This window comes from Myotis yumanensis, unplaced genomic scaffold (assembly GCF_028538775.1).
Source record: "Myotis yumanensis isolate MYYU_CA2020_CCGP unplaced genomic scaffold, mMyoYum1.0.hap1 SCAF_8, whole genome shotgun sequence".
NCBI lineage: Eukaryota > Metazoa > Chordata > Mammalia > Chiroptera > Vespertilionidae > Myotis > Myotis yumanensis.
Window position 1 is genome coordinate 44,560,477 of NW_027223759.1, and position 18,047 is coordinate 44,578,523.

Here is an 18,047-nt window from a genome sequence, read left to right on the forward strand (position 1 = left end):
GACTCTGGAACTGTGTGCAGTTAAAAACATGATTGCTTCTGAGCTCTGAGTTCCCAGTACTCATGCCTCCTGCATCTTTACATTACACAGATTGGTTTATAGGCCCAGGACTGTGCCTGGTTATATATCCAAGTAGTAGAAGCCTTTGGTTAGTCCTGAAAATAGTAGTAGAAACCTATTTCTTCTTCCTGTCTTGAAAGAAAGAGATGCAGGTAAACGTGAGAGTTGATGGATGTGGGATTAACTTCTGAGGCAATCTTTTCTTTCCTATATAAAAAGCTACTTTCCTTGGCACGAGTCTTTGAGAGACTGGCTGAGATAGAGATTGAGAAGATGCCCACACTTGAGGATTACTGATGGATGTTTATTCTCCAGTAGGTGCAATGAAACATTATTTGAAAATTGCATCTTTTTGTTTGTTTCTACAGAAGTGGCTGTATTTTAACAAAATGCTAAGAAGTGGTCCTTAGGTTAGTTTATTTTGATGGGTAGTTCCCTTTCTGGTCCCTTGGAGTCCTGAAAAGGAAGTATTACAAAAGCAGGGGGAAGCATCAGGCTTCAACCAGAATTGTTCCTTTGATTTGCAGCTTCTAAAAGGGTAAAATGTCCACAAGGTTGTCTTTTAGCTAAATAACCCTAGTTCCAATTCCAGGACCGGGAGGCTATTGAATCTGTTGAAAGGCGGCGTTCTTAGAAACTTCCCTGGCTGGAAAAGTTTTAAGTTTCGGGGCAACATAATGAATGGATGCTTTGAGAAGGCTCAGTCCCTTTATTTAAATAAAACCTCCAAGGAACACATGCAGGGTGAAAGCAGGGGAAGCTTTATTTTGGGGGAATAACGATTTGTCTTTGAAAGGGGACGCTGTATTCAGGTAGGCAAGCGCCTATGTTCTAAGAATTATATTGGTTCCCAGCAGCCACCTGTTGTAAGATCGAGGGCATCTGTGACAGGTAGGCCAGGTCCCTGGAAAACAACCACCTGCTAATGCCTGTTCAGGAACTCCTCGGTCATGAGTGTGACTTTATTGCTTTTGTATTTCCTTTTTTGGTTTCGCCTGGCTTTCAAGTAAAGTTCTTTTGAGAATTTCAGCTTAGCTGTGCTTTAGAGAATGAGGAAAAGAATTTCATTTTATAAATGATTAGGTTAAACGAGACAGGGAAAGAAGTGGCCTGGTGATATTAATGAGAATGAAGACAAGGAAAGCAGCCCTAAAGGCAAGACCAAACATTTCCTGTGGCAGGCCCTTTATTCATCTGGCCTGCACATGTGCCCTGATGCGTGTCATCTCCTTATTTTACTACTTCTCTCATTTTTTATTGAAAAAACCAAGGGCAGAGACACATAGGGACTGAGCTTCCTGCTAATAACTGGAAGACCTGGGAGTTGAATCCCAGGGACAATGACCCCATCCCACCTGCTCTCTTCTTCTAGAGAAGACTTTGCTCGCCCTTTGGAAGAATTCGTGTTCTGTCTGAGTCAAATTCATTGAGAAAAAAGCATTTAAGCCCTTCTAGGTTGTCAGATAGCAGACTGGATCTTAAAAATTTCCAGCAATAGGGGAAGGAGAGTCAAGATGGCGGTGCAGGTAAATGCGGTACTCACCTCCTCCCACAATCACATCAAAATTTCCCCATGATGTTCTTGGCCCTCTAACACTCACAATTCCATGTCCCCCAGGCACTCTCTGTGTTGGACTACAGATAGGGAAGATGGAGAGTGAGCGAGCACAGAGTGAGCCTTCATTAATGTTCTTTGGTTTGTTTCCTAGGGTGGCTCTATGTTCTGACCTACAGCCAGAAAATACGTATTACAGATGGGTCCTAGAAAGAAATGGACTCTTCTCCAATTAAATTTCATACATTTCAACACATCAATCATGTGTTGAAAATAAAAATTCTCCCTTCTTACCTAGGCATGAATGAATCCAAAATGGGCTATGAAAATATCATCCTAAAAAGCTAGGCAGAGAGAACAGATAAAGGCAGAGGTATTCAGCTCTCTGCTTTTCTTGGCTTTCTCCACTGAAGACTTCCCTCAGGATTGACCGTAATTGATTTTTGTTTGTTTCTGGAGAGCAGATGCATTCTACTGCTTTTTATTATGTTTCTATTACTACTGAAAAGGAAAAACAATAAGGGAAAATATTCCTTTTGGCACCAGAGCCAATTCAGTAATACTAATCAGGTGGTGAAAAATATGAATTTAGCCTCCATTACAAGATGCACAATAATTCCCCAGTAGATTATAATGAGGTATAAGGCACTGTAATAGGTTTTGTGAAAAACCATATGCAGGTCCTTTTGAAAGCAGGTAATTCTTTTTACTCAAGTACTTGCTCACAGAAGCCTTTTGCAATGCACAGCAGTTTAAGCCAAGTGATAAGACTAACAAGCTAGATTGGGACACAAAGCAATTGGCAGAACTCTGGCAACCCAGCGCAATAAGAAGTCATATAAGTCCACATCCAATTTAATTCAAATATTTAACGAAGGCCTATTGTGTGCAAAGCAATGTGCTAGGCTAAAGTAGAAGACTTTGACAAAGTGCTCAGTCTAAATGAGTTTTTGATCTTGCTGGGAAAGCAAAACTTCTATGGGCTAAATAATTAGTGAGGCAATCTGAGTCAAATGAAAGCAACCACATTCTGGATTTCAAATTTTCTCTTGCTCATTTCAGGTGAGAAAATCTCTAGGAAGTGGGGAGAATAATATTCAATTATTTAATGAAAAGATATACTTTTAGAAATTACACCCCCTTGTTTTTGGCATTTTAGAATAATACAACTAAGGTCTTAGCAAAGTATGCCTCAGTCTTGTAATTCATGATCATCAATGTCATCACTTTTTGGTTGACCAGATGAAATGAAAGGAATGACCAAGTCAGACTCATAGACAGATTTCATCACTGTGAAATAACTTTGTAAGTTTTTCCATTTATTAAATAATGGAAAAATCATCTACAGACTTCTTTGGCTTCTATGTGCAGCTTTTTTATTTTTTAAGTCTTTCCTAGTTCAAAATTGGCTTATAGATTTCCAATTTCAGCTTCCACACATATAGAGATTAGAAGTTGTTACTCCCATCCTTACAACATGAAAAAGCTGAAAAACATGAAAATAATGACTTCTCTTAGGCCAGTCAGAGATCTGAGATTGTAGAGGAAACTGCCACCCCAAAATGGGGAGAGTCAAGAGAATCCTGAGAGTTAACAGCTGAGATTTGGCTACCTGGAACAGAAACCACAGACGGGTAGGAACACTTAAATGGTGTTAAGTTAATTAAACAAGGAAGTCATTAGACTGATGTGGCTCTAAGGCCATGGTAGCTTAGGTAAGCAGCCAAAGTCTAAGCCTATAGATGCCTCAAGGTTATGAAATTAAAACCTAAGTACAACCAATCACAAACAGCCAATAGGCTTAAAGCTATAGCCAGTTAATTTCCTTGCATTGCTTCCACCTTTTCTCTACAAAAAGTATCTCCCTGAGCATCTGTTGGTAGAGTACTCCTAACCACTTCTGGTTGGGGTCTGATCCAAATCAACTTTTGCTCAAATAAACTTAAAATGTTTAATATGCCTCAGTTTTTCTTTTAACAATGGTAAATTTGAAGAACTGCTAGAGACTGAATGTGGAGTAGCTTGAGAGTAAGGAACTTCTGGAGGGCAGTCTTAGGTGGATCCCCATACCTCCTAGAACTCCATCAGGCTTTCTTGATGAAGAGCCAAAAAAGATCTTATGGAATCGGAGGCGGGGTGGTCGGGGTGTAGGGTTGGGGAAGGGAGGGGGAAGCTCTGTGAAATACAACCAGAGTGTTCTCTGTAACAAAGGGAAAAGACTCCAGGGAAAAGACTCTACTAGATTCTTATCCCCCATGGGGGAAGGCATTTCTTTGACTCTAGTCCCCTCTAGCCTCCTATTTCAACTAAAAGAGAAAAAGAAGCTAAGAAATGATTGTGAATGGCCGAAATTTAGTCATAATATTATAAGACACTTCCTTTCCCCTACTTGCCCCAACCATGCCAGTAGGAAAATCGTGGGTTACAACTGAAAGAGCTGTAAGATACAGACTCTAAGTTACAAAATACTCATGGGGATATAAGTAAGCAGAGGGAATATAGTCACTAATATTGCAATAACTATGTATGGTGCCAGTTGGGATATTGGAAATCTTAAAGGGAAAACTATGTAAAGTATATAATTGTCTAACCAGTAAACTGTACACCCGAAACCAATACAAAATACAATTGACAGAAAAAAATTGTAGACTTTATCTAAGGAGGAGTTCTTAGGGAAGCCCAAACTAAACCTAGGAGACAAAACCAAGGACACTAGAAGCCTCTAGCATCTATAACTATAACAAATATTAAACACAGCTCAGACCCTAGCCAGATTAACAAAAAAACTCACACTAAAGGTCTACTTTCCGTTCCTCTTACCCAAAACATCATGTCGGGCTTGTAACCAAAAATTACAAGGCATGCCAAAGGCAAGGAAAAGCAAAGTCTGAAGAGACTAAATAAATATCAGAGCCAGACTCAGATATGACAGAGAGTTTGGAATTGTCAGACAGAAAATTTAAGTGAACTATGATTAATATGTTAACTATGGAACCATATTCCATGAATAATACTAATGAAAAAGTAGACAAGATGCAAGAATATTTTGGGTAAAGTAAGCACAGAGACAGGAACTCTAAAAAAGAAATGTCTTCCTTCCCTCTCCTTCCTCAATGGACCAGCAACAGAGAAGGAAGGGCAGAAAGGGTGGGAGTGGAAGAAGGCAGACCACATCCCGGTATCAAGTGCTGGAACCACCAGCCCAGTCTTTTCAGAGATTCTATTCCTACAAAGCTAGAAGTTAAAAACTGGACCTAGCAAGTTATTTTATAGATATTAACAAATTGATTCTAAAATTTATATAAAGAGGCAAAAGACCCAGAATTAACACAATATTGAAGGAGAAGAATGAAGTTGGGGGACTGATGTTATTCCACTTCAAGGCTTACTATAAAGCTACAGTAATCAAGACTGTGATATTGGCAGAAAAACAGACAAATGGAAACATAATAGAGAGCCCAGAAATAGACCTACCTAAATGACCCACACAAATTGATCTTTGACAAATGAGCAATGAAAATAGAACGGAGAAAAGACAATCTTTTCAACAATTGGTGCTGGAACAACTGGATATATGCACATTCAAAAAAATGAACCTCGACACAGACCTTACACCACTCATGAACAATAACTCAAAATGAATCACAGACCTGAATGTAAAATTAGGTAACATAACAACACATTTGTAATAATATACTGTAAATAAAAACATGTAGTCTGAGTTGCCATGTTCTGTAATTATAGTTTGAATAAAAAAAGTATAGATATAAACTTATTCTATGGACATTTAAGAATGCCCTCTGTAATGTGCTAAAGTTAATCTATTAGAATTCAAAGGGGATTATTCTGGTAAATGATGCTAAATTTGGGTTACAATGCTGGGTTTGAGCTACAAAATATTTAAAATGAGATTGGCCCAATTAGGAACACACCCTCTGACACAATCTGAGAAACTACAGAAACTCATTTAAAAAAATCAACCCACAGCCCGGCTGGCGTGGCTCAGTGGTTGAGTATCGATTGGTGAACCAGGAGGTCACAGTTCTATTCCCGGTCTGAGAACATGCCAGAGCACATGCCCAGGTTTCGGCTCGATACCCAGTTGGGGACATGCAGAAGGCAGCCAATCAATGATTCTCATCATTGATGTTTCTATCTCTCTCTCCTCCCTTCTTCTCTGAAATCAATAAGAATATATATTTTTTTAAAAATCAGCCCACAACAAATGATTTTTCTCATCATTGGTTCTTTAAAGATTCATAATTAATGCATTAGATTAAACAATTTAAAGAACCATTTGGGGAGATTAGTGATCAGGTAAAGGCAAAACAGTGAAAACTCATAACTTACCTTGCATCTATCCTGAGAAAATAAGAGAAAGTCAAGATGATGGAGAGATAGTTTCACATCTCTGGGTCCATCGGTCCTGAATTTCTTATTGTGAGGGATCTATAGTATGTTTTCTACATACAACAATTGTGTCCTGAGCGGAATGTCCAGTCTTTCTGCATTTCCTGAATTTCCATTACTGCAAATATTTCACTGCTTGTGCCACAGCTGTTTACCTGTTTCTCCAAGTACAACATAAGCTCCTTAAAATAAAAAATTGTGTTCTTGTTATCTCGGAATCCCCACGGTGCTTTGTACCTAGGGATTATTCACTAAATATTTACTTGACTAATACATGGAGAAATCTCTGGGGAGGTTTTTACCTGGCAGTGGCATAAAAAGAATGGAAAGAATCTTTCCTCTTCTCATTTCTGAAATTTGTTTTGCTCCTTATGGTTAGATATGGAAAGACTCAGTTTATTGGATGTTGGCAAATAATTTGTGGACTACTTTACTTTTGTTTCTTCCTTCCTAGGAATAACATTTCTCTTCAGTTCCTATCTGTAATAAGGTGTTTTAAGGTTGAAAGGGAGAAACATTCATTTAAAGTTGACACTTTTGCATTTCCTTAGATCAATGAAGTTCTTAAAAACAGTTTTGAGTTTTCACTGTTTTGCTAAGTATTTCTGAAAGTTTTATGGGCAGTTTTGAGAATTCATACAAGTGATGGCACCCTCAAGATGCATATACATATGTGCACCCAAAATTCTGCTTATATGACATGTGTACATTTTTACATGCATATGCTAAGCTTTAATGAAAAGTTAAAAGAAAAAAAACCTATGTTAGAACAAGAAACTTACTTAATCTTCTTATAAAAAAAACACAAAAGAAAATAATTACTAACCCTCCATTATACACAGAAAAAAGGAGACCTTGGGATTTTGAAACTTAACATCTGCACGGCACCCAGACATATGTGATCCTGACACACGGCCCAACTGGCAGCAATCTGTGTGTGTGCAAAAACGCTGCCTGCCACCACCAACCTCCACGGAGGGTGGCACTCAGGAGGAGGACCCGTGGAGAGAGAGTGAGCCTCAATGACTGCCTGGCATTTTTACACATATTCATTCATTTAGTAATTCTGGGAAAAACGTAGAATGCTGATTGCAAATGTCAAGTATCTACTGCTTAAACACTAATAACGCCCTCAAAGGAATACAAACATATGAACAATTAAAACAAAAAGAGTATTAAAGTTGGTATCTAATTAAATGTTTACAGCTATTTCATTTAAATAGTTCCTATACCTGGCAAGCATAACTTCTTCAAGGAGGTCATAATAAATATTAATAAAATATCCAAGTATTTTATTTATTCATATGTTCCATTGTAAATACTACACAACCACATGCTTCTCAGCTATTATGCTTAAGAAGCCCAGTGATTTGACTCTCGAGAAAGTGAAAAGCAGTTTTCTACAGCCACATATAGGTTTCTGAAGATATAAGTTGAGTCCATCAAAAGTCTCAGAAATTCTCACAAATACTTTTAGGTAATGTATGAAATTCAAAATAAGTGACACACATTTCATGTTACATGCTGTGGAAACTCTACAACTCATGTTTAAAGCCACAGTCAGAAAATGCACACACTTTTCTAGGCAGTCAGCACTGATTAGTAATCAGCAAGTGGGTTTCACAAGATCAGAGGGATGCTTATGCTGCGGTCGACTGGCACGAACATGAAAATCACACGTAGTTGACCTCTATGTACATGTCATAAGTGATTTATAGAGAGGCAAGGAGAAGGGTAGCAACAATTGTCCACGGTGGCTCAAGGGAGCCTTTCCAGAGGAGGCGGGACTTGAACAGGAGCTTTCGGATGAAGGACCTAAAGGCTAGAGGTAGTGCAGGCTGGAGTCAAAATCACAGAGGGGGGAGTTTAAAGTATTTGGAGTCTCCACGTCTAGCTGTAGCACAGAGCTGGTTGGATAAGAGGAGAAAGTGCAGGAAGATGCTACAGGTGAAGATATTACAGACTCAGCTTTGTTAAAAAAAAAAAACACATCGGGAAGTCAGATTATCAATTGTAAAGACATATACTGAGTTACTGGTTTTCTTAAATCGCAGACTAATGCATGCTCATTGGAACGTATAAAAATATTTAATCATATAGACCACCACTCAGTAGCCCCCCCCATCTACAGGGAGATACTTTCCAAGACCCCCAGTGGGTGCCTGAAACCGTGCATAGCACCGAACCCTCTATATACTACGACTTTCCCACATATACTACCTATAGCGAAGTTTAATTTCTAAATCAGGCACTATAAGAGATTAACAACAATAACTAATAATAAAATAGAGCAATTTTAACAATATACTATAATAGAAGTTAAGTGAATGTGGCATTATTAAGTAAAATACGGGTCACTTGACACAGGCACTGTGTTAAGGGACAGTCCACCTGATAACTGAGAGGGCTACTGAGTGACTAATGGGCGGGGAGCGCATACAGTGTGGATACGCTGGACAAAGGGAGGATTCACATCCTGGGAGGGACAGAGTGGAATAGAGCAAGATTTTATCACACTATGCAGAATGGTGCATAATTTAAAACTCAGGAAGTGTTTATTTCTAGAAATTTCCATTTACTATTTTCAGACTACTGTTGACTGAAGGTAACTGAGAACAGAAACTGAAACAGTGGGGGAGACTACTGTTTAAGGAGACATCTTGGCTAGAATAATTTATGTGGTGGTGGATTAGAGTTAGAAAAATCAGTATGGCCCTAACCGGTTTGGCTCAGTGGATAGAGCGTCGACCTGCAGACTCAAGGGTCCCAGGTTCGATTCCAGTCAAGGGCATGTACCTTGGTTGCGGGCACATCCCCAGTAAGGGGGTGTGCAGCAGGCAGCTGATCAATGTTTCTAACTCTCTATCCCTCTCCCTTCCTCTCTGTAAAAAAATCAATAAAATATATTTTTTTAAAAAGAAAAATCAGTATGAACTAAATATAGATACAGATGGATATATAAATAAATATGCACAGGTACCTATATGTGCTCAAGTTAGTATACTGTATGTATTTCCTTGCTCTCTCAGCTGAAAGGGCTTAGAAGCAAGAACATCTCAATAGAAACAAGCACACCTGCCATCTGGATCTTAGTTTCTAATACCATTCTTCAATTAAAGAAACCAAAGACCCTTGGCAAAATGGCTGTGGCAAAGATGGGGACAGGGAATACACACACATCTGGTTGTGTCAGAAAGTAAGAACATGTCCAAAATACAACAATGGGAGTTGCCAAAGTAACACAGGAGCCAACTGAAAGGGCGCCCAATGGCCAAAGCTGGAACGATTTGAGCAACAAAATAAATATAGTAGTATTGGATTACAACCCAAAGCGTAAATTAAAATCTCTCGAGTCCATCCTGATATAAATAAATGACTGAATAAATAAATGTGAGAGAAGAGACAAATCTCTCATGTAGAAGAATTCTAAATAATTTATGTAGATCTTCACTATCAAGGAGATGGAGCATAACACAAAAGTGTCCACAGTGCATGGTGACTTCCTTCCAGAGTTCAGCATGGAAAGAGCCGTGGGGGGAGAGGGACTTCACAGTGGGAAAACCTGGCAAATACGACCTTAACCGGGTCATCAAGGTCAATATCAACAATGATACGTCGTATTAATAACATGTATTCTTGATATGATGTGACAAAAATGGTACATTACCTCTGTGGGTTTTCCCCCCAAAACCCATAATCTGAGTCTAATGGAGAAAAAAAATAAGCCAAATCACAAATGAGGGACATCCTCCTAAATTCCTGATTGATAGCCCTCAAATCTGTCAGGCATCAGTGAGGAAAGGCTGAGAAACCTACAAGAGCCTAAGGTGACAGGGCCACAAGACATAAAGTGATATCCCTCCTGGACCAGAAAAAGGACACCATGTAAAAAAAAAGGAAATCTGAATAAACAATGGACTTTATCAATATTGGATCAATATTGGTTCATGAAAAATGCTGAAGGATTAAAATTCTCAACCCATAATTCTCTATCCAGAGAAAATATCCATTAGGAATGAAGATTAAAAGAGAAAAGAAAGACATTCCCAGATAAAGGAAAATTGGGGCCAGCAGACCTGTTTTAGAAGAATTTCTGAAGGAAGAAGTTTTTCACACATAAGGGGACTAATACCAGGGAAAGACTCAGAAAGTCAAAAACGAAGGAAGAACAGCAATGTAACCAGAAATAATTCTGAAAATGGGGAGGGGGTGGTGAGAAAACTAACTTTTACAAGATCCATATTGCTGTTTGGAAAAAAATTAATGCAGAGGAAATTCATTCTCTCAAATGGTTGAGAAAATATTAAATAATAAAAAGTCCTTTATAAACGTAATTGAATGTAGGCTATGGAATATATATATCATATTAAATATTATATATATTATATTAAATATTATATATATATTACATATATATTAAACTAAATTGGTTCTAAATATTAAACATATAAAATACACAGAGCTCTGGGTGGTGGCATATATGATAGATGTTTAAAAAAGTTTTATGGACTGTCAAACTACAGCAGGAAGTCCAGGGAGGGTTGGCGGGGGGCGGGTAAGAGATCAACCGAAGGACTTGTATGCATGCATATAAGCATAACCAATGGACTCAAGACACTGGGGGGTAGGGGAGGCCAGGGGAAGGTCAAGGAGAGGAAAAAAAAAAAGGAGACATATGTAATACTCTTTGTAATACTTTAAGCAATTAAAAAATAGTTTTATGTTTCCAAATATTTGATATAAGCGCTACTATATTTATGACCAGAAAAATATAGTCATTGTTTTGAAAATCCACTGTCTTGCTAGACTTCATTTCAGACTCTTGGCATACACATTTCTTTTTGGGCACACAATGTAAGCTTCAATGACTCATCTGAATGTAAATTTGGCTCGTAGACTTTACAGACTTAAAATCAACTAGATAAAAAGGAAGAATTCCTATATCTAGGAAAGACAGAACTGCTTATGTCTTCTACTGGTTCAGAACCCACACCCAAGTATCTCAAAAGACTTAACAAGATCAAATCTCGTTAATTTCCACATCATACATGTTAAGAAGACGGGGAAGAGGACATTGTGATTCTGATTGAATAGAATGCATGGAATTTCTAAAGCACGATGCACACTGCAATCAAAGCGACTGCAAAATGTGATGTCAACATTATTCTCGTGAGTGCTGCTGTCCTACTTCTTGATAAACAAGGGATGAAGGCTAACCCCAAATGAGATATTGATTGCATTATGATGCTACCTGAGTACACCAAAGGAAGGGGGCTGATTTTTTAGGAGTCAGTCGAATGTGCCTCACTGGAAAAGAGTAGTAAACAGCTACTATTTCCTGGCCCCCACTTTTCTGGGCACAGACCTTCTTTTCATTTCAGAGCCGAGTCCACCCTGGCTCAGAGTTGGGGGAAAAGGGACGACATGACCCACACGAGACCCGTCAGTATCCTTCCTCAAGATTTTCTAACTGTAGCTGCTCTGGAAGAACTAGAAACTGTTGGTGGCCACGTTTCCAGGCTTGGGGAGAAGTAGAAAGAAGTGGAGTCCTTGGCTTCTGTAAACCGAAGGCCAGCTCCACACCTGTTCTTCCTGTGGACTGGGGCTGTGAGTCCCCAACTTACTCCCTTGTTTGCTTTTGCGGTGGCTTGATATGTATTTCTGCCACCTGTAATCTACATAGTCTGAAGTTATACAATAGCTCTGCATTCTTATGAAGAGGGAGAATGCTGGGGTGTGTGTGGATAATGAAACATTCTTTTTTTCAGAAATCCTTTGCGTTCAAGTGGTACGGCTCTTACAATGTGTGAGGCATTTCAGCACTTGGCTCTAATTTCTCTCAGTACCATGTTCTGATATAATTACCCATTTACCTATCTCTCTCCTAGACTGTTTAAGCTACTAGGTTGTTTGCTCTTTGAATTAGTTTTATTGGACTTTGTATCTCTAGAGCCAAAATATGTGCCTGCATGGTACAGAATAGGTCCTTAATAAATGTGAGTTGATTTAAAAAGAATTAAATAAAATATGATAATTTCCCCTCCTATTATGGAAATACTTCACTCCTTCAAACCTTATTAATTGAACATTAATGGCTAGGTTAGAAAAATTAATTTATTTAAGAAAAAGGGGTTATTATCCCATTTAGTAGTATTAGAAACTATAGAGAATGATTAAACTAATTAAGAAAAACAAATTGTTTCAAGCAGGCCAACCCCTTTAAAATCACTGAGTCATATAGAAATAATTCGTGGGATAAGTTACAAATAATATCCCTCTACCTATTCATTAAATTGGGTCCCTGAGGATGTCTATTAAGCAGTGCTTTGTTAGCTTGATTCATTTCCTGTTTGTACTTAAAATATTCCATACATCAACCTTTTATTAATTCAGAAGGTGACATCGACAGTGACACAGAGTTTACTTACAAACAGAAATTCTCTTAAAAATCTACAAAATACAACAGAGGGAAGTGACAAACCTAATAAAATTCTTGCTGATTTTTCCCTCATTTTTATTTCTTTCAGACACATTCTAATTTCATTCATGCCCCAGGCACATACTTCTCAGTATAAATACCCAACATCGAACCTCATTATCACTCTCACAAATGTTTATTCTCATTAACTATTGACAGTACCAGGAGGAAGTCTAATCACACCGCATTCCTGGATTCTGTCTAGTACAATGACCTCCAAATTAGGTCTCCAAACTCACTTTATCCTCAGCTCTCCCTTGCGTCGCTGTTGGCAGCTGCATCCTTCCATGTGGTCAGGCCCCAAACGGGGAAGTTCTCCCTGACTCCCTTCTTCCTTTCTCTCCTCACATTTAATCCACCAGAAAATCCTATGAACTCCATTTTCAAAATCCATCTAGAATGCAACTCTTCCCATCTTCTCCACTGGGACTCTACCATCGCCTCCATCTCTGCATAAAGTACCGCACTAGCTGCCTAGGAGTCAAAGAACTTAGTGACTTTGCTATTTAAGATTATTTCCATTCTCATTTGCTTACTTATGTAAATAGGCTTTCCCAGTATTTACTTATCTAAAAACCAAAAAAGGAGAATAGAATTAATGTTAAACCCCTGTTGCATCGATAACAAATTCATTTTTAAAAAGCACCCAAGTCACTCAGTGATGCATTTTCAATAATAATTTACTTTAACATTTAATAATTATAAAAACCTATAAAATATTTAGTTTGTTTTGACAACTGTGTACTATTGCTAACGGCCATACCTCATGCCACACTCTCTGCCCACACGTGCCCATGACCCTTCACCGTACTTTTATGCTTACATGTCTGTCTCCCTCTGCTCACTGCAACTCCCTGAAGGTACCGTACTTTATTTTCAGAGCCTGTCATAACTCAATCCAGAAGAAAAAATTTAATAGAGATTACAGTCATACTAATTTTTTAAATGCTAAGATTTAAATTTATATATATATATTTTTTATTTTTTATACATGTAAGTATAAGAATAAGGTAACCAAGAAGAGACTTGCAATCATAAAAATACCTAACAACATGGGATGCCATATTAACCCTGGACAGCTCACATGTGGACAATTAGCATGAAGGAAAATTATATTCTATCTAATTTAAGAGATTTTTATAGTTAGGTCTATGTTATTGCAGTTGAGCCTGTATATTGACTAATACATTGACACAATTAAAAAGAATCTGGCCTAGAAAAATAATCACTTCATAGAATAAAATTCTCTGGGGAAAATAGAATGGGTCTTTGATTTGATTTAAAGAAAAAAAAAGAAATAATATAACACTGTCAACCATTTAAAAAGAGCATTTTCATATATTTTTAAAATGATAAATAACAAATTGTTTCCCACCATGCCTAACTCTGATTTAATACACAAGAAGCATTCTATAAAAACTTAGTTATTAATAGAATCTCTGTTTGAGAAAAATATGTTTAACTTACAGGATTGGAATTAAATATATTTCTATGGACTGCAGATTAAATATCCCTTCTTCAGGAAAGCCAAATATTAACAGCATATTAGATGGAAAATGGATGAATGAATGAATTCGATATTTTATCCAATTTGGATGTTTCCAATTATCAGGCATCTTACAAAGGAAAATAGCACTTACTATTAACACTTCCACTTTTATTCAAAAATGGTGTGTCAGGTAACTGAAGCTTCAGCTTTAAGGTTAAACATGCAAAAATATTGGAATGGACACCAGAGGGAGCCCAAGTGTTTTTCTGAATATACTACACACTAAAGAGAGAGGAAGAAAAAACACAAAATATAAAGCTGGGAAGTAGGAGGTTGCGGGGTAGGTGAGGGAGGGCCCATTACCTACTGCTTAAACGAATACCTTGTTGAATGATAGAGCCACTTTTGCATTTATGTGACAAATTCCTTTACTAGACAGTGTACATTGCAATGCTTTAACACTGAGAGGATTGGGTAAACATAAAATATTAAAAAACCTCACACACCCTAAAGCTAGAAGGCCCAGGGCGGACTGCTGTGACAACATCCATGATTCTCTGCTGTGCCCCACACAATCCAGGCGCCTTCCCCAGCTTATCTTGGAGTTCCTGTTCTGACTCTCTATCCTCGTCCATCCTTGTAGTCAACTTTGGGTGTGGTTTCCTCACTTTGTTTGGGATCGGGTTATCATATTACAGCACCAAGTAAGCACTTGGTGTGATTCGGGAATTTTTCATTCTCCTGGCTGAGCCAACTTATAAGGACATTAAGATGAATGACTTGCCATTTGGCATCCTAAGTTGTTTCCAGAACTTAGAACTGGACCAAGTCCTAACAGGATGCAAGGGCACCTTTACAAAGCTTCCCAACCCCAATCTCCATAGAAACCAGAACCCACTGGCCAACCTCCATGATCCCTCAGGCCAGAATACTGTCCTTGGGCTGAGGCCATAGACAAGGGTGTGATCTTATTTAGCATTAAGCTCCAGGGAACTTAATAAAATGTTGTGTTTTCTGAGAGCAGTGCCAAGTTTTGGGATTTCCCCCATGCCTTACTGTCATTGATGCCCCAAGCAATCCTTTTATTGTAGTAGTTCAGGGATCACCATTTTTATTGATGAGGAAACTGAACCTTATGGAGGTAAGTGACTTGTACAATGCTGCTGGCTATGAAGTGTCAGGGACAAAAATTGATGCATTTCTGGGGACAGGGACTATAAAGATGAATGAGCATTGAACTCAGTCATACCAATGCCTCCTGAAATAGAAAGAAAATTGTTGTCTTCCTTTTTTCCCAAATTACAAGTGAGTGAAAAGCATGACAAAAGTGACTTTAATGACTTATACTTGTTTTTTTATCCAGTATTCTCATGGGGTGTTTTCCCAAGTGTTGTTGTGTGTTTCTTCCTATCTGGAAGGGGTAATTTTACCATGTATACAAATAAATTAGTACAAACAAATTAAATTCCACAAGGTTAGGTCATCTGCTGAATGTTGCTAGATGTTAACATACTGATTAATGCCTTGACTATGGAATCAAAACCATGCTCATTAAATCTGACAATGATTCCCAATTGGGTGGGTGGGAGTGGCTGGCACTTAGAAGAACTGGAATGAAGTTTAAAATGACCTTGACAAATGGAAAAGGTAAAAGAGGGCAAGATTCAATGGAAAGCTTTGCTGAGTGAGTCATTCAAGAGAAGGGGAAAGAAAGGACACAAAGGAGAACATCAGAAATAAGGGAGCACTGACTGGGCAAATTACAGCAGAAAAGGAGCTGGGTATCAGAGTGAACAACAGGCTCCTAAGGCATCCACCATCCAGAGCTGCCATTTTAAAAAAGAAGCCCCCCCCCCCCCCCCCCATGTGTCTCCTGAGAGCACACTGTGGGTTGCAGCACTGGCTAAGCACTTGGCATGCTTCATCTCATTAGTCCTCCTGGAGATGAGGAAACAGAGGGAGACACTAACTTGTCTACCTTCACATGGGTAGTAAGTAGCAGAGCTGGATTTCAGCTCAAGCCTGGAGAGCTCCCAAGGCAGTGATGGCGAACCTTTTGAGCTTGGCATGTCAGCATTTTGAAAAATCCTGACTTAACTCTGGTGCCGTGTCACATATAGAAATTTTTTGATATTTGCAACTATAGTAAAACAAAGATTTATATTTTTGATATTTATTTTATATATTTAAATGCCATTTAACAAAGAAAAATCAACCAAAAAAATGAGTTCGCGTGTCACCTCTGACATGTGTGTCATAGGTTCGCCATCACTGTCCTAAGGCCACACCTCATGGCACACTCTGCCCACATGTGCCCATGACCCTTCACGGTACTTTTGTGTTCACATGTCTGCCTCCATCTGCTCGCTGCAACGCCCTGAAGGAACCGTACTTTATTTTTGGAGCCTGTCATGGGCCTGGGATTGGTCAATACACATGCAACAAATGAAAGGTTTTTGCGCAAATAGATGGCAAATTCTATGGGTATTTCTGAATCATCCTTTGAAGGAAAATAGAAAATAAAACTAAGTTAAAGTAAAGAGAACTTAAACATTGATAAAAACTGGCAATAAGAATGCCAGATCATATTACTAAAGGTGGCTTTACAAATTTGTTTCCGAAAATTTTAAGAATGAAAATAGATAAATACATATCTGTACAATCAAACATATGTATGTGTCTGTATATGTGTGCATGTGCATTTATATGCGTATCTATCACCTATCTTGCTTCAATGCAATTTTACCTCAAGGTAAAGAGAATGACTACAGAATATTTTAATATCTCTGGACTCAGGGGAGTCTGTCTGACAAAGAATTGTTATGAGGAAAGAATTCAAATCCTAAATGACATGCAATCACTACATTAATTTATCCAATCTGAGAACACTACAATTTTCTCTCCTACACATAAGACATATTTTGCAAATAATTTGGTTTCAATTTCTCAAAACAAGAATAATAAAACTTCGAATTCATCAAACATAAAAGATACTATGCATTTTATCCTCACAATCAGTTGAGATAATACACTAACAACTCAAAGTTACTGGTGATGAACATAATTGCCTGCAGCACAGGATGAAATATTTCTGCCGACAACAATTCTCTCTCCCATAACTTTGGAATCCGCAGTGGAGCACATTATTACCAACATGAGATTAGGTTCCTTGTCCCCGCTGACAGTGGAACTAATTCTCAGCAGCGAGCTACTGAGCAGGCTCACCTGAAGGCCATGCTATGTTTTAAAGTGAGAGCTGGAGAAGTTGTTGGCTAGAGAGAGTGGGAATCTCATTCTTTTATGATGATGATGCTTAACTATTCAATGCTACCCAGGTCCTTTCTGTGAGGTCTGGCCAAGTCGAATTCTGATTACAGAAAAACTGAGAGAATATATTCAAAGCAGCCCTGAAAAACCATCAGTGACAACCCCCAAAACCCGTCAGCCTCGCAGCAACATTAAGAAGTTCTATGTCCTGTCCTGGCTGGTGGGCTCAGTGATTAGAGCACAGGCCTGTGCACCAGAGGGTCCCAGGTTTGATTCTGGTTAAGGGTACATGTCTGGATTGTAGGTTCAATCCCCACCCCCAGCTGGGGGCATATGGGAGGCAACCAATTGATGTGTTTCTCTCACATCAATATTTCTCTCTCTCCCCTTCTGCTCTCTCTAAAAATCAATGGAAAAAAATATTCTCACTCCTCAGGGGAGGATTAAAAAAAAGGTTCTATGTCCTAAAAAAAAAAAAAATTAAATGTAGAAGAACCAAAATTAGAGCATTAAAACAATCACCAAATGCAATTCATAATATTATAAACATAATTCTAAAATATGCTAACAAGGCAGCACCCCAATATACCCCAATAGGTGCCCCTTTGCCAAGGAAACTCATGACAAGTAGGTCCCGTGAACACAACTAAGAACATTTAGAGCAGTGGTTCTCAACCTTGGCTGCACATTAGAATCACCTGGGAATCTTTTTAAAATCCCGATTTCTGGGCCTCATCCTCCGGAAATTCTGTTTCTTTGTTACTAATGTTGTAGCCCCACCCCATAAC

General features: G+C 38.4%; 1 protein-coding gene across 5 annotated transcripts in view; it reads right to left on the reverse strand.

The window, feature by feature from the left end:
* Positions 1 to 18,047, reverse strand: part of RAPGEF4 (Rap guanine nucleotide exchange factor 4) — a 260,265-nt gene that overhangs the window by 90,078 nt on the left and 152,140 nt on the right. The window lies entirely within an intron of this gene.